The sequence below is a fragment of the Ammospiza nelsoni genome, chromosome 3 (assembly GCF_027579445.1).
Source record: "Ammospiza nelsoni isolate bAmmNel1 chromosome 3, bAmmNel1.pri, whole genome shotgun sequence".
NCBI lineage: Eukaryota > Metazoa > Chordata > Aves > Passeriformes > Passerellidae > Ammospiza > Ammospiza nelsoni.
This window is the reverse complement of record NC_080635.1, coordinates 86117547-86143709: the sequence shown is the minus strand read 5'-3', so window position 1 is coordinate 86143709 and position 26163 is coordinate 86117547.

The following is a 26163-nucleotide window of genomic DNA, read 5'->3' as shown; positions in this document are numbered from 1 at the left end:
GACAACATGAATTAGACACTCAACACCTCATTACAAGCTGACTCAGTTTTTGCAGAACTTTGACATAGTCCAAGTAGACCAATAGCTTTTAAAAATAACGAAAAAAAAAACATGGTGTGCAAATAATTTTGTAAGATGATGCTTGAATTCTAACCTTAGAAAAATTTGAAATCCAGACACATTTTTGTCTGAGGTTAGATAGGGAAATTCTGATGCAGGAACAAAATTTCATGGCATACTTTCATGGCATTTATTCTAGTGCAGAGAAGCACAATTAAAGTGATTAGAGCTGACAAAATCCCTTCCACATAGTCTATGAAATATACATTTATAATATTTTTAATTATCCTCAGCATGTGTTAACTTGATAATACAGCACTTAATGAGTTAATCTCTTTACAGATACATATTTGTACCTTTCAGCCATCTATGATTTTCCATCAAAGGATTTGATCTCACTTTACAAAGATCAAGGTAATTTTTTGAGACATATTTATTCCAAGTCTTCTTGTGAGATGCAGAGTACAAGATCCATATCTGAAAAGATATGTTTATGTGTATGCCCATTAAAAAAACTCAGTTATGTGTTATTTTTCAGCATGTTGCAATAGCTGTAATTCTTAGAAACAGAGGAGGAATGGTGTCTTTATTTCCAGCACTAGACTGTATCTGCAAAGTTTCTCATGTTAAACTTGTTCCTTGTATTTTTCTTTTCTTGTGAGCATCTGCCTCTTTTTATTCTTCTCTTAAATACTAAATTGATTCAAGATCTTTTTCATTTTTATATTGTTTAAGAACAAATATTTTGAAAGAATGCTGTTTTCATTGATTTTTATAGTTTTTTTTCATCCTCAGTCTTAATGATGGTTTAATTCATAGACTTGAAGAAAAAATATTTTAGTCATGAAACAGAAGAGTAAAGGTAAATTGTAAGAGCCATGCTGATTGTACTGAGGTATGTGATTCGGCGAATATTTAGCCTCAATAAAGGAAATAAGGATGCTATACAGAACATTAAATATTAAGATTTTGTGGTTTTGTACATACTTATAGAAGAAACTAAAAAATAAAGAGGTGAAGAATGTTATACAGCCTACCTACCAAACTAAAGCTTACAAATATTTACTGGCCTAGCTCTGATCCCTTAGTAGCTGGAAGTTTTGCAATCCGGTTGCGACTCTACTAGAAAATTGTACTCATTTCTCTGTGAAGAGAAAAAATATCTGATTACAGAAAATAACCCTTTTCCTTTTGACCTTTCATTTTATGAAGGGTTTTTTTGTCTTGTTGTTATCCCCTTTAGGAAAACCTCCCTATACCATGATCAACTTCTTTTTAAAAGTTAGAGGTTTAAGTCTTTCTCTTCACATTTTACTCCCAGACCTTATGCAGGATTCTGGCAGGGCCCTTATCAGCCCCATGGGCAGCCCCACTTCAGCTTCTTTAAGTGAAAAGCAACATCAAAATATTTGGCAAGTTTCAGAACGGCATTGCAACATAATATATTTATGCATGTAAATCAGAAGCAGTTCTAAAGGATGGCAGGCATCCGCTATCTGTTTCAAGATATGCCATTTTATTTTCAGAAGTTTTCAGGCCACGTGAAGTGCTGCATTGATACATTTCTCTTCAGAAACCAATGGCAGTGCTGATGGTAATGGTGAGTCATCTCTTGCTGCTCTTATCTCAGTCCACAAGCCTTTCTTTATATTGTCTCTCCCCTGTCCTGCTGAGGGGATGTGAGAGAACAGCTTTGGTGGGCACCTTGCATTCAACAGGGTCAACCTACCACAGCTCAAGGCTCTGCATTGGGACCAACATTATTTAATATTTTGATTATAACATAGTGCCCTCTCAGTAAATCCGCAGGTCACGCCAAGCTGTACGGTGCAGCTGCATCTACAGAGAGAATGGATGTCATCCAGACAGACTATGGGCCCTGCAGCAGCTTGGAAAAAACAGCGACCACTGCTTCTTCTAGCAGTATCCATCTTTATTACATACACTCTAGTATTTACATGATTCTACTATGAGAAAGTTTAAAGAAAGTCTTAAGAATGTGCAGAAGGAAAGACAAAACAGCCACACCAGCAAACACCTGGCAGGGAAGACTTTCTGCCCTTTATCAGCCATTCACTCAAGCAAGCCACTTCCAGCATTCCAGGAGGTAAAAGAGAAACATTCACACTGTAAATGCTTATGGCTGCAGTCATTCCACTGGTATGCATCTTTATCAAGAGAATAGAAGGCTTTTATTATCAAAGTTAAGATAAGCATGACAAGTTGTTCTTCTGCACAGGGCTCTGAGGCTAGGATGGCTGCAGCAGGTCACTGCTTCTTCAGAGCCATGTGAAACTCATGAAATTCAACAGGGTCAAGTGCAATGTCCTCCACTTGAGTTGGAACAGTCCCCAATATCAGTACAGACTGGAAGATGAATTGATCAAGACACCTGGGGAGAAGGACTTGGGTATATTGAAGAATAAAAGATCAGGCATGACCCAGTACTGTGTGCTTATAGTGCAGAAAGCCAATCATCTCCATACATCAAAAGAAGCACAGCCCAGAGGTTGTGGGAAGTGATTCTGCAGCTCTCCACATCTGATCTGTAGTACTGCATCCAGCTCTGAGGCACCCAGCACAAGAAAGACATGGACCCATTAGAGCAGGTCCAGCAGAGGGTCACAGAAATTACTACAGAGCTGGAACACTCTCCTCTGAGGACAGGCTGTGAGAGTGTTAGTTGGGCAATATGGAGATGAGAAGGCCCTGGTAAGACCTTTTGTGGTCTCTCAATACTTCAAGTGTGCTTATAAGAAGGAAGAAGAAAGGCTTTTTGCCATGGCTGTAGTAAAACAAGGAGCATTATTTTTAAACTGTAGAGTTAGTCTGGACATAAGGAGGAAATTTTTTATAATGAAGTTAGTGAGACACCTGAATGAGTTGTTCAGGGAAATTGTGGCTGTCCCATCATTGTTAGTGTTCAAAGTTAAACTGGATGGGGTGAAAGATGTCCTTACTCATGGCAGGGGTTTGGACAAGATCTAGATGGATATCTCTACCAATCCAAACCATTCTGTGAAACCTGGCCCAGAAAATGGCCGCTTGAATGTATGTTCTTTGAAAAACAAGAGTTTAGTTCTTAAGACAATCACAAAAACAGCCTTTAAATAGCTGAAATAATCAATTTTTTGTATTATAAAATAAGAAGCAAAGGATTGTTTGGACTGAATACCAAAAATCCCTAAGATGTGAAATACCTGGTTTTGATAATGGTCTTTCTAGCTTAGTTGATGTCTGTGAGCCTTGTAAATTCCTTCAGAGTTTACAGTTGGGCAGCTTTAGCAGGTACAGTGGTAAGAGTTTCACCCACCAATCCTTTGAGCAAAATCTCTATATAACTGAAAAGTGTGTTGATGATTTTTGTTGATGGATTTAAAACAATATTATCCATAATATTGACACAAACAGAATAGTTTCAAATAAGGTTTGTGACAATGTTTAGGTCCAAATACAACTAGATATTTTTCCAGAATGGAATTTTGATGCAAATGAATACACAGTCAAGATTTACTGGGTGATAATAAAAGGATGTATAAAGGTAAGCATTATTTTTTTTCTAATTTTTTCTTATTCTACATATTTTGCAAGTTTAAAAAAATGTTTTTATCTATTGTTTTCTACTGCAAATTAAGTCATTATATTGTTAATCACAAAGCACTGGGATAATCAAATGCTAATCATAGTGGAACTTTGAAAACTAATTGTAATTAGTAAGGAATAAAAGATTATGCTTCATTAAAGTGCACCTTTATAGACATAACTGATCATTGTATAAAACATCAATTTCAGTTTAGATCTAATTACAGTCAAAACTAAACCCAGGGATTTTTACATTAATAGAACTACAATGACAAATTAAAATTACTGTCTTGTGAAAATATGTTTTATTTATAATTTTATTCTCATCTACAATAGTCTTCTGAGTTGAATGTATTCCACAGATTGGGACCTGCATTTAATACAGATATGCCATAAATAATAAAATATATGTAAATAGGCAAATTATGTATTTTTTAAAAATTAGAAATAATTTTAAAATGCAAAAGGCCCTAATCTGTACTTTTATAGAGAAGTCAAAGTCAAGATTTTTTTTCTAGAACATCAAACCTTTTCAGTAACAAAATACTATGTTCTCCAAATATATCTCTGTCTTGCTACTCCTACTAAGGCCCTTATCCTGAAACAATGAGTTTAGTAAATTAGTTTCCACATTCAAAAAGACTCTGAGTTTTATTGTTGCTGTTACTATTCCTATCATTGTTGTGGTTTTTTTTAATATTTTTATCTTCATCATCACCATCCTCGAATCATTAGGATTATAAAAGACCTTGAAGATCGAGTCTGCCTGTTGACTGAGCATTGCCATGTTTACCACTAGACTATGTCCCCACATTCCACATCTACTCCTTTTTTTTAATACTTCCAGGGATTCCACAACTTCCCCGGGCAGATTGCTCCAATACCTGACCACCCTTCCAGCAAAGAAAGTTTTCCCAATAACCAATCTAAACCTCCCCTGGCCCAACTTGAGGCCATTTCTTCTTGTTCTGTCACTTATTACCTGAGAGAGCAGATCGACTTTCACCTCACTAGCCCCTCTTTTCAGGCAGTTGTAGAAAGTGATATGGTCAACTTTGAGCCTCCTTTTCTCCAGAATAAATAACCCCATCTCCTTCACCTGCTCCAAAACACCCCTTGTAAACTGTAAATTAAGCAAAATTTAATAGTTCTCATGAAGAATTCCCTAATTTGAGGAGCAGGGGAGAAAAAGCTGAAGCTAAGTCCTTGTCAGCCAGCAGCTAATCTGACTCTACACATTTTAGTTAAACAAATTAGCACTTTATTTCTATATACCAATGCTTCACCTTTATGGGGTTTTTTCCCCTTTGTTGTGGTGTTTTCATATACTGAGGGTTGCATCAGGACTGAAACAGAAACACGTTTTGCACCTCCAAAACTAGATCTGAGAGTGAAGAGAGGGGGAAGCAGTGACGCGCAGTTTGTGTGTGCAGAAGCTTCATTTTTCACTCCCCTGGAATTCCCTTTCTCTTGCTGTGTGTTGTCTGTAGCATGGACAGCAGGAGAGACCTCTCCTTTTCTTTTAGCCAGATTTTAGCTAGCTAAGGCAGAGAAGTTTCCCAGATTGTGGCTTTTCTTTTCTAGGAACTGATCACACGTGCTCTGGACTGAAAATCCAGAAAAACACCTGTGGTCCACTGGGGCCCAGGACGCAGCATTTTCCAGTGCAGGAGGGACTGATAAGAGACTGACCCACACCCCACAGAAAGTATTTTCTGAATTTGCCATCTCTTCAGAATAATAAGAGGTTCCTTGTTCAATATTATTCATTTTTCCTCATGTTTCTGAGTACTTTGCTCATTAAATAAACCATTTTTTACACATTTCTTGAATGAAATTTTTATTTCCCAAACCAGTGCAGAGAGGGGGTCACTTGAATTTGCATTCCAGAGGGACCCTTTTAGAGGTTTCCTCCCAAATTTGCCCTAAACCAGGACCAAAGAACAGTATTTTTAATCACATTCGGCTGCGTATTCTATTTTGGAAGCTTTTACTTGAGATCCTTTCTCATAGTTCAGCACACAATAAAGACTATCCCACTCATAACTCAGTTTCGGAGGCCTTCGATGTACAATGGAGTTACAGCAGTTTAAAAATTTATTCTGCATCCATAGAGATGCAGTTACTTAACTGTGTTTCTCCTTACTGCAAAAAGCCCATAAAAAACCAAGCTGGTTTGTCCTACATTTGCCATGAGCTGTGTTCACATATGCTGTCACTAAGATTGTTTCCACATGTGGTAATGCCTCAAGTATAAGTAACTGAATAATGAGTCTGAGCAGTAATAAATATTCAGTTTCCAGTAGATAGTTGTATCAAATGTGTAGCAGTAAATGGAAGAGACTCAATCTTCTGTCTGGTCACAATCCACCCTGAAGCCCTTGCTCCTGATCCCAGCCTCACAGTCGATCAACTGATGTGACTTCTTTTAAAATTATTAATATTATTATTAATAATAATATTCTCCAGAGCAGATTAGGTTTCATGGCAGAGAAGGAACTGGGGTGTGCCCCAGTAAATTCCATTTTCCAGCCTTGTGGGTGTAACTGGTGATGTGAATTCCCCCTATTACAGAATCATAGAATCATACAGTAGTTTAAGTTGGAAGAGACCTTTAAGGATAATTTACTACTATGCTTCCAATTGAGTTATATTATTTGACAAATTCTCATTCAATTCATAATCATGAATGCAGTTTTAAAGATTTTTAGACTGAATACCTCAAAGTACTAAATTTATTTTTCCTCTGCCTTTCCCTATAGGGTGTATGAGCTGATTTACCTTAATCCAGAAACTAAATTTATTGTTTGTGAATATCAACATGGTCCCGCGTATACTAGAACATTTCATGTGTTACATTGGATTGACTTTTCCCTTATTATTGGCAGAATGTACACACCTCTATGGATAATAAATCAAAGTCATTAGGTTACAAAATTTTCAGAAATAATTCTGAAGACATATAAAATATGCTTGTGGGAAAATGAGACTAAAGCAGATTTCATAGTACAAGTGTTTATGTAAATAAGACAAACCAAGGAAAAGTAGCATTTGTCAGATCAGCTGTTACAACAGTGTAAAACAGAAAAGCTTGATCAAAGCACTCTGCTGAAAGACATGCCAAAACTCAGTATATTTATAAGATGGAGAAGTACATTTTCCAAATATCTTGCTTCAGTGCTTTCTTTAGCATGGGTCCAGTTACAAGTCTGAAAGTATGAGCAAAACACATTTTCCAAAAAACAATGTCAGAGAAGCACTTAGCTCCTTTCCCTGTCAGAGCAAAGCCCTCTGCTCTTCAAAGTACTCTGCCAATCACATCTTGCCGCCCAGACTCCTTGAGGGAAATTAAAATCACTTACGTTTACATATCTGCAGCTATCTATTTATCCTGTGTAAAGATCTTCTCCATGGACATTAAGGAAATATAGACTCTTCAAGGCAGTTTGATTTTACTTGATGTTAGCAGTCACTTGAGGACAAAATGACTCATGGTCTAAAAAATTTTTCCCCCTCCCTCCTTCAGTTTTTTACAGGGAATCCAGATGATTGGTATGAATATTTAGCTGCAGACGTCTAGCATGAGGTGGGATGAAACACCCATTCTTACGCTCTATACTTAAGGTATCAGCAATAATGATCAATAACTGTAAGAAAATAGCACCCAAAATCTGAGTAATCCCCTGAATATTTTGGTTGGTTAGTTGTTTTTTGTTTCCATGTTAATAAGACAGTTTTGCTAACTGGATGCACAACACACATTTAGAGGTGCAGATCCACTCACATTACTTGCTGAAACACCTTTCAGCCAGAGATCGTCCAATCCTATCTTGCATTTACTCATGCAGACAAGATTGGGTAGGCAGACAAAATGTGGCCAGAACCTCATCTGACAGCATAGTGACATCTGTCACTGGTTTCTTTGCTATACTTATGCTTGTAGGTTAAAGCCAGAAGCCATGCAGGATGCTGGATTTCAACTGATTTCTCTAAAATTATTCAGAATTTTCTTTCGCCAATTAGAAATCCTCCCAAAAACTCTAGGCCATAGATAACTCCTGATAAAAAAATTCTATATGTTTCCTATTTACTTAGTAGGCTAAGAATTTCCATGAAAGCTCTCTGTGTCAGCTGGCCTTAGTATATAATATTTTTTTAATTTACTGGCAAAGTCAGATTTGCTAGAAAGAAGTGTTTATTAGAGATAGCAAGGCAATAAAAATATTCTGGAAGTGCATGATAAAGAATAGGATATTTCACCTTTTTTGGATCAGTGTACTCTTAGTATGACAACACATTAAAATTTTTATATGTTGAATCAGATTTCTACTGATCTACATCACCCTGTTCCCAGATATTACTGTCCCACCAGCTTGATGTTTAGCAGCTGGCATTCAGCTTGCAGTGCTGCTTTTTGAGTAACATGTTAAAATACTAAGAATTCTATTGTTTTCCTACATTTACTATGTGCCAAACTGCATGTATTACATCTTACCATAGGCAAATGCTGCATAGTACAAAAGTAATTGAATGATAAATCCTAAAAAGGATTAATCAGACAGAGATTAAAATAGCTTCTCACTTTTCCTAAATAATAAATGGGTTTTAGGCTGTATTGCTCTTTCTTTCAATGGAAAAAGGAAAGAACTGGAAAATATAACTGTAAGAGAGGAAAACGTATGCAGTTCATGTCTTTATAGCCTCCTGTAGAAGATCAAGTGCAGCAGATAAATTGTACCCTTTTGAATCTGGTATGTTTGGGGATCAACTGTGGTTCTGTAAGAGAAGCACTAAAATGTGTTTATTACTAGTTTAGGCCATTACTGGCCACAGAATTAGGAGCTAGAGACTCTTTAACTTTGTGATCTACAAAATCCTTAATAAATCTCTGCTGACGTCAATAGAATTTAGTTTTTGGTGTTTACTGTCTCATCTATAAAGAAGGATAATACTTACCAACCTCACAGGGATCGTGTAGGATTAATTATTAAATAGTTAGACACTGATGTAAAAGGCAGAGTATTCTATTGCCTTCACAAATACTGAAATATGACACTGTCATCTTGCAGTATCTAGCTGAAGGTGAAAAGAGACAGTGTGTGTTGTGTCAGCAGTAACACACATAAGAAACTGCAGCATTTTGTTTTTGCTGAAGAAACACTAAGTTTCCACAGCAGTAGCTTAACTCCACTTTAAGTAATTTATATCCTATATGCAGTTTGAGTAAGCTGGTCATGGAAAAAAGACTGAAGAATGCTAAACAGAATTTAAGGAGAGCATTACAAGTCATACAAAAGGAAAAAAGAAAGATACTCACAGATTTGTTCTCAGAGACATTTTTGTACCAGATAATGCAAGAAGGAAATGCTAGTTGGTTGGATCATCTATGATTTTTCTCTTCAAGTCCTGAATATTGAAAATGTACTCAAATGTAGCTCATCCTTTCATAATTTTTATAGAATTATTTTCATAGTGAAATCTTTCATGAACTGGACAGAAGCCATAATGCACAAAATAGATATTAAAGTTAAAAAATCTTACATTTCACTATAGCTGGAAATAGATTTTTGTCATTCCTCTTCAGTCATTTAGGTGTTCACCACTTTTTGAAAAGTAGCTAGAGAAGAAACTAGTAATTTCTGAGATGTTGAATTGCTGGACAATTCAGAAGAAATCTGATGAAAAGGTTTTTGGTAAAGGTACAAGCACACTTTTTGGTATGGCAAAGTAGTTTTCCAGCACAGAGAGGAAGTCCAAGAGTTTTGTTATTTTAAAAATAATGAAATAGCATAGTCTTGAACTAAGAATGTAGCCTGCCTACAGGCAACAAGCAAGGTATATGACATAATTCTCTGTATGTAACCTGCTCTGTGCACTGGCCATTAGCATAGTGTAGCTCTCCCATGGATAATCTACAGCCAGCAATTGCCTTCTACATAGGTTCATTTTGCTTTACTTTGGTTGTGAGAAGGGTTTATTCATATTTTCGAATATCAAAATGCTCAAATTAAGATCAACAGGGAATTACAATCCTGACCCTGAATCTTCTAATGTGTATGGGTAAATTTACATATCTGAGTAGCTGCATTGACTTCACTATGACTATTCACATGAGTAGTGCAAAATGTATATGCCTGCAGATCAACCCTAAGGCAGCATTTTCTGCTTTATGCATTTTACTTCACTGAGTGACTAAAGGCGTAGTGTAAGTCAATAGTCCCACAGCTGTATGCAAACAGGAAAAGAGCATTATTACCCTTGTTTTTCACTTTCCTTTCAAGGTTATGTGCATATATTTTCAGTCTAGTGCTTGAAAGAGCTGTTTCATGCAGTTTTGTATTGTTTTATGTATTTATCCAGTACCAAACTCATTACCATCTCACGCTATCCACCCATAAGTTGTTGCAGAATGAGGCCTTTGTCAGGGATGAGCCATTTGTCAGTGAGGGAAGACTTGGACACTCAATATGAGTGAACAGCAAGTTCCATTTATTGAAGAGAGCATCAGACACTTATACAGCAAGTAATAAACTTATGAATATTCTGTAAGCCAAGCGATCTATTGGTTGAACTATACCATCAACTCGGGCCTACATTCTCTATTTCCCACGTCTCTCTGTCCACTTGTTATCATACCCAGCTAGGCCCAAGGACACGCTATCTTGCAGGTGCAGGACTTGGAATTAGCCACGGCCTTGTACTTTTCCAGTCTCTAGTCAGCTAAATTCCCAACAATAAGTTACATATAGCTCTGATCAGATTTTCACTAAACTGCCTTAACAGTTTAAAAGTACAAAAAGCTACAGTAACACTAATACTAATCATATTTTACCAGTACTGTGCTATTGCACTGTTTCATGAGGCAATAATGTAGTTCTGATATTGAAATAAAGTGTTCATTCTTTGGCCTCATAGTTTGGGAACAGGATCATAACCTCATAAAATAGCAGAATCCTGCTATTGTCACTCAATTATTACAGCAGACATTCTAGCGTACCTATTTATTAGAATTCTGTAGCCAGTAATGTTCCAGAATCAAAAAACTGTCCGCACTCACTATAAAAGTACTTCCCAAATTTGTTATTTTTAATTTGTTTCATACCAGGGAGAAATCAGATTTTAAACACAAAGAAGTCTACACATAGAACACTGATGAGAAATCTACTGAAAGCAATATAAGGGCCATTCACTGAAGAGTTGGACTTGATGATCTTTGTGGGTCTATTCCAACTCAGAATAATCTGCGATTCTATAAATTCTTATGCAATTACACTATCCATAATCATTTCACCTGCATTGCCTAGTGGCATGTGGGATTAAAGCCACATGACTCCAACTGACTTTAACAGAAATAAGATAGCTAAAACCATTTGAAACTGAGACTCTGAGAAACATATATAAAACACAGACATTATGATAATCCCATTACAAACTCACTCACCACTTCTACCCTTCTCACAGAGATGATTGTCATGACAATTCACAATCCTGTCCCCTCTCTAGGGATTTACTGCTGAGCAAGCAATGCATTAATCAGAACCTAATAAAATTACATTCAGTTTGCATTCAATTTGCACAGGTATAAAAGGCTACTCAAAATGCCATGCAACGCAGAATTACAGTAATTGCTTTTAAAATATATATAAAGACAGAAAAACACACCAGCAGAGTGAACAATATTATGGAGACTGAATCTAATGTTAAAAGTGGAAGTTTTTATCTTGACTTTCATTATTACAATTGTATTGTCATAATTTAAAAAAAATATTAAAAGATATGCAGCGAAAAGGGCATTTTAAAGACATCTTAAACATCTGAGAGCACAAGCTTTGGGAAGGGCCTTTTATAATCTTACTGTACAAGTTTGAAATGTACAATTTTGAGAGCCTCTGTACAGTGAAAATGCTCTCTTTTTTGGTAGTTCTAGATATGCAGTACTACCCGAGATGAAAACACAGCTAAATATTGGTGGTCCTCCGGTGTTTAAAGGTATGTACAAATTGCCTAAATGCCTTACTTAAAATTTTCTCTGCCATGTTTTCTTTGTCTCCAGATTTATTCTGGAGTTTCAATGCTTCTGATATCATCTGATTTCACCGTTAACCTGAATGTTACTGATAATAATAAAGTTTATTCCCAAAAGAAGTGTTCTTGAAGAGAATCAAAATTATTCCACATTTTTCATTTAGACTGAAATAAGGGAAGTGTGCCTGAACACTAAGGGTTACTACGATAAAGCAAACATGGAGGCACACAAGCCCTCTCATTTCCTAGTACTTAGAAAAGCAGGAATCAAACCTACACTGGAGGAATCAAAACCCTCCATACTTCCTTTCTATTACTTTCTAGTAGGGTCAGCTAAACAATCTATCAGGCCCATACTGCAAAAATGATGGTTCAACTCCTTCCTCTGCTAATGAACCCCCAGGCAAAACTAATCTTTATCACTACCTTACTCCTAGAAATAACCATTACTATCTGAAGGGAACACTCATTTTTTCATAAATTTACATGTCTTTCCTTCCAGAATACATCATCAGTGTTTGGAGAATCTGGAAAAAAGGTCACAGGCTTAGGCTTAAGTGAGATTTGAAGTTATGGCTAAGCCATGTCCACCTTTTTTCTTGCATATTCTTTAAGCTGAATTTCACAGTCTTCTTCCATTGTGTTTACTTACGTTAATTAAAAAAAAATAAAGGGAAGCTGTTTCTTCTGGTTTCTTTCTTTGTCGTTTGAACTTTGAGATTAATACTTTGGATTTTCTTCTGAACTGCATATAATCGTAAGACTATAAAACAAATTCTGTTCACTGAGTAAATTTTCAAATTTATTGCTCTTCAAAGGTAGCCAGTAAATATAGATTAAAATTTTATGAGCACAAAGATCTCATGATCTTTGAGATCATGAGATTCTCAAAGAAGCTTATATTTAGATAACTCCAAGAATGGTGGATAATATTGACTTGTAAGGTTTTTGTACCATATGTCATATATATCAGTTTTCAATTCTGATTCAAGTATTTTCTTGTTAGTGTATTGTGGATAACATCAAGATTTTGTGGGGGTTTTTTAAGGGTTATTTCAAGAATTCCTGTGAATAGTTCAGAATACTTGAATATGTTTATAAATAACTTAAATATTTTCTTTTATAGTGATTGCATACTGCATATAGGTTATAGAAAATAATTAAAATCAATTGTATGCTTTTTTAAGAGGCAAACCTAAGAAAGTCTTAAGAGCTGGTAAATTGGCTTTGTAACATTGTTCAATACTTTAAGATTTAAGCATAAAAGGTTTTATCTTGCAATCACTATTATCTGGCCTGTCATAAATCCATGTTAGAAATGTTTAAGTTACTTGAAGAGAAGTCCTAAAACAGTGGAAATCTTTAGTGAAAAGAAAAGTTGTGGCAGGTTTTACTAGATAGCTCCCATTTTAACAAACATTTGTTTGCATTTTATAACAACTTATTTCTTGTCCAATGTTCTGCTGTTTACATTTTTCACCTTTCCAAATTTATCAGCAAATTTATTTTTTACAGAGAAAAGAGGATTATAATTCTGCTTAAAATGACTCATAGTAAACTAGCTGACAGAAATATAGAATGTTTTTTGTATCAGCTGAGAAATGTGTCATGTAATTGAGACTGCTGCATGAACTCCCTTTAGATAATTTAAGTTCTTGCATAAGTCTTCTGAAATTGAGAAGTTTTACTCCTGCACTCACTAAAATACACATAGGTTGTGGTTGTGTAGGTCAGTGTGGGCAATCACTGCCAGAGATTCAGACTCACCAGTGAGCAGAAGGGATTCTGGGAGCCAAATATTGTGGAGGCCACAAGCACGGGCTGGGCACTAGAGAGGTCAGCACATTTGAGAGTTCACTGCTGGGGAGACCAAGGCGGGAGGGGTGGGTTAACCTTGACTGGATAACAGACCCATCCAGCCACTCTCTCACTCTCACCTCGGCAAGATGGACGGGAAAAATAAGCAGGAAAATTCCATGAATCCAAACACTCTTCAATTAGTGGCTTGAGCAAAACAAACTCAACTTGGGGAAGATTAATTTCATGTATTTCAATAAAAACAGAGCTGGATTGTAAGAAACAAAAACAAAACTAAAGTACCTTTCTCCTACTTCTCATTTTCTCCCAAACTTACTCTTCACTTTTCACTCCTTTGCTTAATTTTTCTGTCTCCTCTCTCATTCCTTGACAAATGGGAGTTGAGATCAGTAAGTAACACCTCATCTCTGCTATATTTCCTTCCTCATTCTGTTTTCCTACTCCACTATGGGATCCCCCCAAGGGACACTGTCCTTCATGAATATACCCTTATGCCATTTATAATTTGGGTTTTCCCTTCATTTGTTTCTTGAAAAAAAAACCAAACCCAAAAACCTATTTGAGTTTTTATTTTTGGCCTATTGTTTTTTCCTTTCGAAGCAATATATGGATGGCTTGCTGGCTGCTTTTTCTAACACTTATTACATTGTCTCACATAAAATTGTTGCTCCAGACAACATTGTGAATTTTTTCATCAATACCAGCATCATATTAATTATTATTTAATAATGAAAGCTCTGGATAGATGCTTCTCAAAGTAACAGCAAAAACCAGAAACAAATCCCACTGCTTATGGCACACTGAAGAAAACAGATTCTTAGACATTTAAACAAACTGAGAGCATAATCTTTAGCAATGACCCCAAAACTGCAATGTTATATTGTTAGAAAATCAGTGGATTTCAATTATACTAATAGCTACTTGTGGAGAACAAAACCGTATAGTGAAATATGCTGTTGTAGATATGAGGTGATTTCCAATTTTGAACTAGAGGAGTAGTGCACTAAAATGTAGATAATTTCTCCCTTATTAAAGAACGTCTTGAGTTTTATTTTATTTTATAGTCTGTATTTTATTCTATTTTATATTCTCAGCTGCAATGAATCCTCCTACACTTATTACTCTTGTTTATTTTTTCTTGACTTTTCTTCAAATCATGGCATGGAAAGGTGTTGGTAATAGTGACTTCTAAATATTAAGGTTCAGTATGTATGAATTTTTCATTTACCATCAAATTCATCCTGGATATTCTTCAAAACCTGTACTTCAGCTGATCTGAAACAGAATGATAATTTTTTTACCTTTGCAGATTAGTAATGTTTATTCATGTTCTAATTTACTCCCCAGCCAAGTTAAACTTCACTGGCAACCTACTCCAGCTTCTCTGGCTATCAGTTCCACCCTACAGGCACTAGAGAAGCTTGTTAAACAGAGAAAAGTTATGAAAATTAACACAGAAATCTATGGTAGGAACAATTCTCATTTATTTTTAACATTATAATGTTTTTATATTTTCAGTAACAACAAAATAAAGCAATATTGTCTTTGGAGTTTTTTACCAATTAATCCACAGTCTGCTGGGTAATTCTTATGCTACTGTTATCTTTTTTTGTTCTATTAAAAAAAAAAAAAAAAAAAAAAAAAAAGGCAGGAACAACAGATTTATACTCTTCATTTTCATCTTCTTAATTTTCATCTTCTTGTTCTAGCTTTGGTTCATACTGTGCCTCTCTAAGAAGTTAAAACCAGAAATTAATAAACTGATCTTTATTGATTAATATTATATATATTAATTATTAATACTGTTGTGTATCAAGTATATATATATAACTTTCTTGTTGTGAAATAAGGGAATTCTTCTTAAAAAATGTGTTAAGACTTGACAGCCACCGTTTAACACAGAGGAAAAGAGGCAGTATTCTCTTGGGAAATCATCCCACTCTATGTTAAATTTGTTCATGATAAAATCCAATGGCATCCAGAGTAATATTTTCTCAGTAGATGTAAGTAAGTGTGCTGCTTTTAAAGATTAACTTTTTCCAAAGGTCATGTCCTGTTGATATTATTGTTCAAGAACTGTCCCACTACATATTTTAACATGTACATGCAGTAAGGTGTACCTGTGCTGGTAGAAGATTCTTTTGAAAAGACCAAAACGCAAAATTTTTTTTTTTTTTCATATTCATATTACTTCCTTTAAGGGGATCATGTGGTAAACAGAGTTTCTTTGATTTCTTTTTAATACAGATTTTCACACAGAGAGCTATTTTGGGATATTTTATTGTAATAAATTTTACATAGTTACTTTTTAAATTAAATAAAACTCACACAGGGTTCCTAAACAAAATTACTTTGAAAGTAAATAGACATATCCTATGCTGTGAATCAAAAGCTAGGATGTCAATGTCATGAATTACAAGTATATTAATTTTTTTTAATATAATTCTCAAAGGATAATAGAATTTTTTTATCTTGGGAGCTTTTTTTTCAACCCATGTCTAAATATTACTTCATCAGTTTTCTATCTACTGTAATTTTCTTGGATAAACTGACATAGATTTTCTTTTGCTTTTGGTGTCATTTGACATTGATTTTTTTTTAACCGAGTCATAAATCTGTATGAAAACTATACTCAAATACAGGGCTGTTAGTATGTATTTTTCTAAGCCCTTTTTTAACATAACATTTAGCAGTTTTCTTCTCTTACTGAATAAGAATATATAGCCAAACTTATGAAGAAAGTACTGATTCATTATTAATTTCTAGAGATTTTGACCTGGAAGTCTCAACTTCTTGATTTTTTTTTAAATTCTTTCTTTGTAGCAACTATTCAGACATGATTTCCTGATTCATATTTCCTAACTGTAATATGGAATGGATGACATCACTAAGTCCCATAGAAATAAGACACTCCAGAGTGAAAGTACTGACAGCTATGGAGACAGAAGGAAAGGCAGTGAGAACAAACTGATATATCTGCACATGAAAAATAACTCCCATCACTGGCAAAACAATAACAATCATATTAAATGAACTTCAAAAATATATTTCTTAATTAAAATTACTTTCTTATTTTTAAAACTGTTGAGTAAAACAAGAACATGTTCACTATCAGGAGAGGGAAATTATACTCCTCCACTCAAATCCCCAAAAACTGGAAAATAAATACTGTGAGGTTCAGATATGCAGGCAATTAACTATACTAAGACAACCACTGTGCTTTACATGAAAGGGAACATTTTAAAAAGGAATAAGTACTAATGCTTGATTTCTTTTTTTGCTTTAATCATCACAGATATTAAACTGAGAAAAGCTCGGGGGTAATTATATTATCAAGTTCAGATAATGAAATATAAACAGAATTGAAATGTTCTTCTTATGTACAGAATGAAAGTAACATGGGGAAATCTACAGCATAGGTTTTAGGAAAATCAGTGATAAGAGAGGAATATAAATATTCCAGAAACAATAACCTGAAATTACAGGTAAAATAAATTAAGGTCAGGATTGTATTGCAGCAAGATCTTTAAAGGACTACTGGGCACACTCATGAAAATCTATGTGTTTCATATATGTTAGCAAAATTCCAAGAACCATCAAAAAGGTGAAAAATTGAGTGTATTGAAAAATATTCCATTTATTGCACAAATATCTAAATGCAATGTTGTTTTGTTTGAACTACCTGACTTAAATAGGTGATGAAAGAAGTACCTAAGACTGGAAAAATGCAGACAAAATATCTGTCTCCAGACAAAGAGGAAAAATCTCTCTAGGCAATAATACAGTAGACAGCTTTTAATGAAAATATAGGGGACAAGAATAACAAGGGGAATTATTAATAAACACTTGTACAACAGTGATGAGATCAGCATGAGGCAACGTGGAACTCTCAGAAATTGATCACATTAAACCACTGTGTTATATTAAAGAATCAAAGACCTTATGGTTATTGAAGAAGAACTCAAAAGAGAAGCCTTTCAGACTTCATGTCTATTACACCTTAACATTGGTAATGCTTTGGCACTATGTTACACAGCAGACTTAAAAAACAGGCAAGGTCCTGTGAATAATATTATTAGACATTGAATATGAAACTGTCTGTTAAAGAAAAAAAAATATTGGCTAGAAACCTTAAGAATTTTATACACATCAAGCAAATGAGCAGAATTCTTGCTAGAACTATTGGATTTTAACCTTACCTGTTGGACAAGTCGTTGATTTGATGTGTATCCCATTTCACTAGCTTTCAGCTTAGTCATGCAACTACTTATGAAGGTATAGGAAGGGAAATAAGGATGAAATTAGACTATAAAAATTTAAAGCAAAACAATTATTTACCATATAATACAATGATGTAGTAAAATAAACTATATACTACTGACTAAAACATTATTTTTGTAGCCTACGATTTCATAGTTGGAATTTCAATAAGTTTATTAACTTATGCAATTTACAAATCTGGGTTTGATTTGTTGAAACAAATCTAAGTCATAAACTCCCTCTCCAGTCTGTTATCTATTACCTATGAAAAATGTGCACAACTCAACATCAAAACTATTGGGCTTTTAAATTTTATCACCACTGCACTCTCACAGCTCTGTTCTCAAAAACTTGCCAGTCATTCAGAAAAATGAACTAGCTCTTTGTTGTCTTATATTTGGTCCAAGAAGGTGTCTATTAATTATCTTATTATATAAGTCTATAATTCTTTTGCAAGAGGAAAAGAATAGGATGGTGAAGATTGTTTTCTAATAAAAGGTCTGGTTTTCATTGTGTTACTTTATAAAAATGTCCCTGTAAATCTATATTTGCATCAAGAAAACTAGGTTGAGAAGATTTCAGAGATTTGTTTTTGCAGATTTTTCTCTCTTCAGATTCTTCAAATATTATTCTAATCCAAGTAACGCATTTAAATATTGTTTTCATTTGAGAAATAGAGATACAATGAAATATGACCACAAAGGTCCCACAATGTAATTTGAATGTTGAACAACAAAAATATTTCAAATCCCCTTTAGAAGGGGATTTATAAATATAAATATTGTATTCATATATTATTTACAAATATTTATGTTTACTTTGTTAGTAGATTGGCATTGGACATTTTTAATAGAACAAAAATTATATTTACACTCTTCAGCTAATGGACTAAGTTTATCATTGGCCAGTAAGTGCCATGAGCTAAGAGATAATGTATCTAGCCATGTATGGCAAATTCATCTCAGTCAGAATAAGTATGGCTGCTTACATTGCATCTCTGTTAGATGCTGAAGAAAAGAATGTGTCATTTAATTATAATTAAAAATGCAGTTTTCATACCACTCTTAACCCTTTGGTGTTGAGCCTTTTAGTGCAAAGCATATGGATGTTTTAGGGAGCAGACTGGGACTTTAATATTTGTGTCAGTCACAAATATGTCAGAATAAAGATCTTTCCAGGCTCATGACCACTGGATTCTTTGCTCCAGAATGTCTCCATTGGAAAAAGCAAAAAAATGTCCTATGCTTCTGTATACCTGCCCTATGCATTTTTATGCTGTCTTATGTTGTCTATCAGACTGTGTCAAAACTTTGGTGAGGACTCAAATTATTAGATAGTTATTTAAAAAAAAATGGCAGGAGGAGAATCTACTTGTCATTCAGTAGCTCTTACCCTCAGAAGACAGCTAGTTGTAGTACACCAGGAGTTCCTATGGATGCCTAAAACCTCCTGAACATGTGCTGTAGCAACTACAGATTAAAAAAAAAAGCAGCTCAACAGGCTTCTTGCCTTATTTTCTGTCAATATGAGTGAAAATTAGACACTTATTTTTGGAGAAACTTGTTTTTTGCCTGTGCTGAAAACATAAAATTCAAGCCAAATACTGTCTAAAATATGTGGTATAGTTGTGTCCTTGTAGATTTTTAGTTCTTATCTCTTTTTTTGCATATTTCTGTTACCAGGACAGGGATTTTGCTATTTTAACTGTTTTGCTGAACAACAGCTTTGGAACACAAGTAGAAAGCACCCATAAATTTAATACAGACTTCAAAGAGAGAAATTTCAAATTTTCATACAAATAAAGGGAGGGTCTGTAGAAAGACAGAGCCAGGTTCTTTCGGCGCTGCCCAATGACAAGACCAGAGGCAATGGGCTCAAAGTGAAATAAGAGAGGTTCTCTTACCAGGAAACTCTTTTCTCCCTGTGAGGGTGACCAAGCAGTGTCACAGCTTGATCATCTGCTGATTTTTAAAATATCAATTCTTGGAAAATATGGTAAAAGTGTTTAAAGATAATCCTGGCCCACTGGCTTCAGGTGGCCCTGCTTGAGCAGGGGCACTGGACCACACGATCATAAGAGGTTGTCATGGTTTATGCCCAGCCAGAGCTCAGCCCCACACACACACTGACTCCCTCACAGTGGGATGGGGAGGGAATCTGAAGAGCAAAAGTGACAAACTCATGGGTCAAGATAAGGACAATTTAATAGGTAAAGCAAAAGCCACAGGTGCATGTGAAATATTCCAAGGAATTGCTTTATCCCTTTCCATGGGTAGGCAGATGTTCAATCATGCCCAGGGAAGCAGGGGTTCATCATGCATAACAGTGATTTGGGAGGACCAGCACCCTTACTCTGAATGTCCCCTTCTTCTTCTTCTTTCTCAGATTTTTTTGTTGTTGTTGTGCTAAAACCAGCATACAGGTCCTTTCTTACCTTAGTTGTTCCATAATTCTATGATTTCTTTTATTAAAAGACTGCATTATTTTCCAAAACTTTTAATGTAAGGGGCAGAATCATGCTTCAATACTTTAGTTACCCTCTGCCTATGACAGCCAAAATAATTTGGCTGCAAATGAAAACTCTAGTTTTAGTAAAGAGATGCAGATATTTTAATTCCAGCAAGTAAACCTGTTGAGACATTTCTCTGGAGAAAATTAAGATGATGTTTAAGAGAAGGCAGAGAGAGCTCTATAAAAAGAAAAATAAAAATTTTGATTTTATGATATTATGATTTCTTACAAGGCAAGACTGACATGTCTTTTCACTGATCAATCTGAATAAACTGAATGCAGTAGACATTTAATTCCATGTAGGGGTCAATGCCTGTGTCTCATGATGATCCTAGATTTTGTAAGTACTACTAGACTAACAATGTGCCTCCATCCAGCAACATAAGCTTTATTAAGGTGTGTATAGAGAAATTCACAGAGATATGTCCTCCAAATTCTTCAACAAAATACTCTGGACAGTGACTGAACACAAATTTCCTGAATGATCAAGAGTACTCAGTTTAGTTTAGGGTAGGAGCTACTGAAACCATGGCAAGTTTCAATGACTGTAAGACCAGAAAGGAAAATGTGATGTTTTAAATTAACCCTGCGCTTCTCATGGTTCAAAAAGTCTAAATACACACTTCAAAACCAAATATTGAGCGAAACAAGACTTTTAACTTACTGGAAGTTGTAAAAGAACTAATGGAAAAAATAGGTAGCAAAACATGCTGGAGAAGAAATTTCCTTCAGTCACAGAAAGCAGATTAGGTGAAGAATTTTGTATGATCCCATGCTGACCAGAGAAAACATTTCCCCTGATGCAGATAGAATAGATAGAAATCTACAACAGTTCTAAAAGCACCAGATGGGTCACTTCTAAGATTGCAATTCATTAATAAATTCAACTCCCAGGTCGAATATGGGAGGATGCCGATCACAAAGTAAACAGCAAATATAGATATCTACATGTTTACTATTTTAAAATTCCAATAATAGTTAGGAAAGATCAATATGCTGGATCTTGCCTGTTGCACAGACACTAAATCCCACTTATTGCAATCTTAGGTAACTCAGCCAGCTTGTGCACAGCTGTAGATCCTCTGTAGGTAGATTTGGTGCTATATCTGCCAGCCACACGTGTTATCTCAGCTCTTTTGGAGCATCACAGACATGCCTATGTTTAGACAATTAAGTCATTTACTCACGTACTGAGTGTGGTTTTGCATATCTCACATTTTTCCAAAACTGGAATAATTTTATGTCCTTCTCTGAAGTGCAGTACCTCTAGCAATTCCACCTCTTGTATGTCTTCCAAAATTTCAGAAGAACTTGAAATAAGTATTATCAATATTGTGCCCAGAGCCTCAAATTATCTCACATCACAGTCATTGCTACCTCTAACAGAAGCAGAGGATGAAATAATAAGATTTGGTTCAAAGAACTGACTCAAGGAAATAGTTAAAAATTTTGTTTCTTGGAATGGTAAAAATGTTGATATAAGAAAACATCCCTAACTTTATATTTCAAATACTCTTCACCAATTTTCAGCATTATATTTAAGTAGATGATATGAGAAAATATTTGCCATCATTCCATATGCAGAGGTTTATACTTATGAATTCCCTCAGAGTAATGTGGGTGTAGATGTCAACCAAGATATGAATTATAGATCACTGGTTAATGATTTTAAAAGACTTCTTACTAACTCAGTGCATACTGATGACTTGATTAGATTTGCTAATGTACCTCTTCATGTTCTCTCTGGAAAGCTCCTGTATTTTGTCAGATTGTGAACTGAGTTTATTCTAAACTTTCGATATTACGACTGTATGTCTGTAGGCTGCTATCACAACTGAGATAAGTGAGTCTGACAATTTGCTTTTCTTTGTTTCAGTTTAGATCTAAGATGCATTTTATTTACATACCCCAGACTGCAGTTTTATAGACAAGGTGATTAGTGCAACTATCTGCAAATGTTTTGCACAAAACTGTCTAAAATGAGTAGAAAATTAGTAGAAAGCTAAGTTTGGGGGACATATTTGCTGCTCATGGGGGAACTTAGTAAGGCAATACAGGAATGCCTTTTGAATTTGTTACTATTGATTAAATTTTAATGTTATGAGCTTCACATAATTCCCAGACAGAAAAGGTAACAAGTGAGTGAAAGATTAAGCTACAATTCTAAATACTAGGTACAAGAACAATTGTCTATAACAGTGCAGAAAGAAGAAAAAGATATACTGAAGAAAAAGCTTATGGTTGCTGCTATGTATCAGAGGACTCATGTATGAGGAAGCTTATGCTGCTGCAGAGAATACCAATGACTATGTGAAATGTGTAAGAGTACCACCTAAAGGTAAATTCAGCAGTGATAAAACTTCTCCTGAGAAACTGTGTCACATTTTGGGAAACTTATTACAGCTTGTGCATTTCTAAGATGTGAACTGATTTTTAAAAGTTCAGAGGAGATCAACACACGTGATTACTCTTCTAGAAATTTGGATTTTTGAGTAAAGACTGAGAAAAGTCACTTTAAATGTCACTAGCCACTTTCACTAGATAGAAACTAAAGGGATTCTTTGCTACTTTTCAAATATGTTCAATAGGTTCAATAAAATGAACTGTTTTCCTTTCCACTCTCAGCTTGAGAAGAAATACTGGGTTGCCATTGAAGCAAAGCAGATTAAGTTCTTTTTTACAGCATACCACCATAGTCTTCAAGATTAAGAGGAAAATAGTATTTTGCTGCTTCAAAGAGGAAGAGTGTAACCTTTTCTCTGTAACACTGAAAAGGACAATAGATTAGGGTGGGGGAAACACTTATGAGAAATGGCACACCCCAAACATGTAGAAAATGTTAGAGAAATGAACCAGTGGAAAATCTAGAGCTGTTGCTTCTTGTCTTCAAGAATGGAACACTAAGATGGAGACAGCACCAAATGTTGGTTTAACAGCCAGCTGTCTATAGTAGGTTATCAGAAACAAGCACCATGTGCACTTTATGTAGGATAAAAAAAAACACCTTACATGCAACTCCAAGTATTTATAGTTAGTGAAATTAAAGTTTAAAAATCCAATCGAAGAATTATTATTAGTCTTGTTACAAAGTTATAGTCCAAATTTTCTAATTATTGCAGCTCATTTCCAATAACTATACCATTAAAACTGATGTGCAGTTTTCTCTTTCCTCTTGTTTCTGCACACACTTCCTACAGTCCTCTGGGTTCAAAGGAAGATAGAGGCCTTGAGTGAGTCATTAGCATCCCAAGTTATTTCTCAAAAGAGCTTAATCTTGATGATTTCTTGTCCTTACTCTTCTTTGAGTGATTTCTTTTTATATTTTGTAATGTGCATTACACCTTAACCTTCTTCTTCATGGGTTCAGCACACAGTTTTAAATTCACATAGACTATGTATGGTGTGATTTACTTTTTATATTGGATATGTTTCCCTCTTTCTCTCTATTATCCTTGAAACAAATTCTACTTAACTCCCAAAGTTGCTTTTCTTTAATAACCAGTAATTGATCATTGTTGAGGGAGCTGGGGGTCTCTGGATTGTTTTACTTTCAAGGTCTTTGTTACCATTTAATTTTGTACTTTTGGAGACCCCTGATAAATTCTTTTTTGTCTGTAATGGCCCTCAGCCTGTGGCTTCCTGATATTGCAGTTAACAGTTATTAGAACAGCTTTGCCTGAAATAAATGTTTCATTAATAGTTAGTTCTACTCAAACAATTACAAACTGGAAGTCACATATACTTACAGACATATACATATAATTATACAATGCTCTGGTAACTGCTTGCCACAGTATCTGGTGGTTAAAGGAACTGGTGTGTTTTCAGAACTACTCCACAATGATAATTATAGCTAATTATAGTAGAAAAAGGATTAAATGCATTTTGAAGTTAGTCTTAACTTCTTATAGTCTTAACACTATAATTCTCTTGTATGCTCTGTGCCGTAATGATGGACTTCTGTCTCTAAGTCAATTGTTCAGGTTAAAAAAAAGGATATGTAATAATAGGTTAATAATAAGGTAGTGTTACCTCCTATTCCATCTTGTCTTTATAATAGGATTTAGTATCTCTTGAAAGACCTATGATAGCGGGAAAAAAACTGTATGAGTACATGTGTTATGCTACAGCAGGAAGCCAACACTGTCCAAGAAGGATTATGGTACAATTTTACATTATTCAGCTACAAGCTGTGAAGAAAATCTTATCTAAAAGAGATTTATTTCCATCAAAATGTTCTAAAATTCTACAGAACTAAAATGAAAGACTTCATTTTTTTTGTTTGTGTTGGGACGTTCAATTAGCATTTTTTGCCCAACATATTAAACATTATTTCTATCTATTCTCATTAGAATGGTTACTCTATTGCCATGAATTAAAGCCTCCATCATCTTTGGTGAACAGTAGGCACACACAACAAAAATTTTTATGAACAGTTTTACAAAATGACTTATCAGTGCTATTCCAATTAAAAACTGTAGCCCTTTGTGTTGAAGTGTATGGGCTCTCACATCATTACTGAACAAGTGTGACAATAACATGATCATGCACTGCCCTGAGAGTGGCAGTAAGCCTTATGTCACTTCAGAGGAACACACTGTGTGTGATAATCTGAGATACAATTCAAAGCTGTACTGATGCAACCTGATGGGAACTCTTAGGGAGCAACCGCTAGATGACCCATCTGAAAGGATTGCCAAGACAACTCAGTACTCTCAGGAGTATCTGAATTTTTGCCTGTGTGACAGTGTTTTTCATCACATGCTTCACACCAGCTGTACAAAACAGCCTTCCAAAAATATGTCTCTGCATGTACATTTATATATATATATATATATATATATATGTTATATTTAATTGTGCTTATTTTAAAGCATTTATGGGTAAAAGTCTTTTCTGATTTATAAATCATAAAAGCTGCTGTTTCCTTGAAAAAATTTCCTATAAAATGCAAAACCAATAAGAAATTAAAATCAGTATTTATATTTATGAAATCTCTTTGTCTTTAATGAAGAATTTGAAAGTTAACAGTAGACATAAATAAGAATTGTGCTACCACTTTGTATAATAATGTCTGGTTATAATTTTTGAAACTTCAAAATGTCAACAATTAGTTGCCATAGATAGGACTTTACAGTCGCAAACAAGTATAAATTTTTACTGATATTCATGGTGAAAGAACAATGATGAACTGTGTATAATTTATCTTCTTTTTCATTCTGTCACTCCAATAAGTCTTGTCTTTGTAATGCTTACCACCTTTGAGATCCCTATTGAGTCCCTATCTATGAGATCCTTATTGCAAAAGAAGATTTGATTCACACTGTTCAATCTTTAAGAGGTTCTATCAAGACACAGGGGGAAATCAGCTACCAGAAATGAGAAATAAATCCAAGGAATTCCAAAAGTATTTCTCTTTATGGCCACAAAATATATTCTCATTAAAAAAAATTAAAAAATTATAAAACTTTATAAACTTTTTTTAAAAGAAACTTGCTATTGCTATTTTATAGACTATGCTGCCTGAAAATGGGGGAAATTGTAGTTGAAAAATGCAGACATTTGTAACTAGTATTGGAGTATGCACTGTTCTCAGATTCATAAAATAAATATTATTGAATGTATTCTATATATAAATGTTTTCTGTATAGAAAAGTTCTTCAAATTGGCAAATAGTTTATATGAATTAAAGGAGGAAAATGACTGAAAAATATTGTTCACCTTGTCTGCTTTAAGAAAGCAAGTAGCAGCAATTATATTTGTATCCTTGCAGAGTGAGGAAGAATTCTCAAGATATCCAAAATCAGTATATAGTACAAATAATTAATGAAAAGATCATTAAAAATAAACATGTAGGGTTTTTTAGGTCAGGATTTTAATTTCTTTAGCATATGAAAAAATTAGTCA